Here is a 2,182-nt window from a genome sequence, read left to right as displayed (position 1 = left end):
TCACACGCACGGCTTTAAGACTTTTCTAGAGCTGCCCCGATTCTCTGGAATGGTCTCCTCATCCTATTCAGCTTGCTCCTACTTTCTGCTCATTGAAAAGGCCCTTAAAACCCAACGCTTCACCCTCACCTACCCGTCTTCTTCTGTCTCCTAAACCCTCACTACTTCCCACCATTTCATATCCCCCTCCTATTGTGTGATACTTCCCCCACCTACCCCTGGGCAGGGTCCTTTCCTCAAGTTTCACTGTCTGTATCTTTTTTTTTTTTTTTTTTTCATTTGCAACCCCTATTTATTGTACAGCGCTGTGTAATATGTTGGTGCTAAATAAATCCTGTTTATTAATAATAATAATATTCCACCATAGACTGTGTCTTGCTGAATGAAGGTGGAGCAAATTCAGATACATTATAAAATACATTTCTTCCATATGAAGAAGGTTTTCAAGCCATCTCCACTCACAGCCAAATGGCCCATGGAATGTTTAGGTTAAGACATTTATATTGGAAAGTCCAATGATCGCCCAGCCTGGAGTCCTCAATCTGATCGCCCAATACAGGCTAAAACGGCTAATGAAAGCTCTATAATCAATGGACAAAAAGTGTCACCATGAGGATCATTGGTGGATCAATTATTGGCCACGTGGGACGATCATTGGACTTTGCCATGTGGAATAAAGACGTCCTGAATGGAGCCTCCTGTTTGCCATTTGGTGGACGGGTTCAGGTGGATTGCACTCTGGGTGGACAGACGTTGGGCATTTGGAGCAATATTCTCTCCTGTTGCATGTTTTCAAGTTCTGAAATCTTCCTATTGCATGACATTACTGAATATTACATGCGGCCCTCTGGTGACGGTAGGGGCCGCACTTGGCACACCCTACAGCCGTGCATTTAGCGGCTGTGCTGCGTTATTACGCCTGTCATTATACAACATCTGAAGGTGAATCCTTCTCCTTCCCAGCCACACACAATAGTGAATGCTTCGTGGACGGACACGTCTAACCATTTTTAGAATATGATCGTTCTTTGTTTTATTCATCGCATGAGATGTAATTCTCCTCTATCGCTCTTTTGTCTCTCCTATTCTCTTCTATCGCTGCAATAAAAGGTCATTTGCATCTTCTACTCAACAGGCTCATATTAAAGCGCATATTGTGTAGAGCGCAGATTTAATTATGTTCGGTTTAACCTTTCCTTGTATTATCCCACTTTCAGAGCCTTTGATGGATTTTTTTGTAATGGAGAGAAGTTTGTTAGACAACTTCAATTAAAAGTTACCAACGTGCAGTTTGTAAAGCCGGCATTGGGGGTGAGTGATAACCGCGGGCGAGCCAGGACCTGCGGAAAGGGCATTTAGACCCCCGGGCCTTGGGGGAAAGTTAGGGTTTAGAATGGGGGCTGCTTGGCTCCATCCCCTGGAGCTTTATGCCATTTACATTGGTTTAGATTGGCACAAAATAAATATCATCATTTTTTATGCAAAACTAAGCTGAGCCTCAATCACGCAGGTGCAATAAAATTTACGGCATATGATCACATTGTTTTTGACATTCCAACATGATCTCCATTTGGTAATATCATTATAAATTCAGCCCTAATGATGAATAAATATTGCAGGGTTTATTTTACAACTCGACAAATTTGGGGCAAATTAATTCCAATGAAAGGTGAAAATCAATGTGAATCTTCTGTGTCCCTGTATTTGTCCTGGGTTGCAGATTTATTTTGGGAAGAGCCACCCATTGGGTTGAGTGAGTTTTAGATGGGGTGTGGAAGAGTTGGAACCCATGCCAGCTTTTGTTATTGTCTGCTGGGGAGATTTACCATGGTCTCCAGGACAGGAAATGAGAAATCCAAAATTTTGGTCTGTAGAACCAGAGGTAAGGGAAAAATCTTGCAATGGAGGAACTGTCTTGGATTCAATCTCCCCAACCTATCCAATTACGTAAAAAAAAAATGTTTAACTAAATGGTAATCATCAGATATATAACCCCACAACCCTGTACTCTTGGCAAATGCCAGGGCCGCCAAGAGAAAATCCGGGCCCCGGTACAAAGGTGTGTGGGCCCCTATACAAAATTCTACACACATGTATGTATGTGTTTTTATTATTATTTATTTCTAAGAATCCTAGATTACATTTAGATAAGTATGTATAGGTATAAATGTAATAATAAAGT

Source organism: Pyxicephalus adspersus, chromosome 9 (genome assembly GCF_032062135.1).
Source record: "Pyxicephalus adspersus chromosome 9, UCB_Pads_2.0, whole genome shotgun sequence".
NCBI classification, from domain to species: Eukaryota; Metazoa; Chordata; class Amphibia; order Anura; family Pyxicephalidae; genus Pyxicephalus; species Pyxicephalus adspersus.
The sequence above is the reverse complement of the archived record's forward strand: the minus strand, read 5'-3'. Positions refer to the sequence as shown.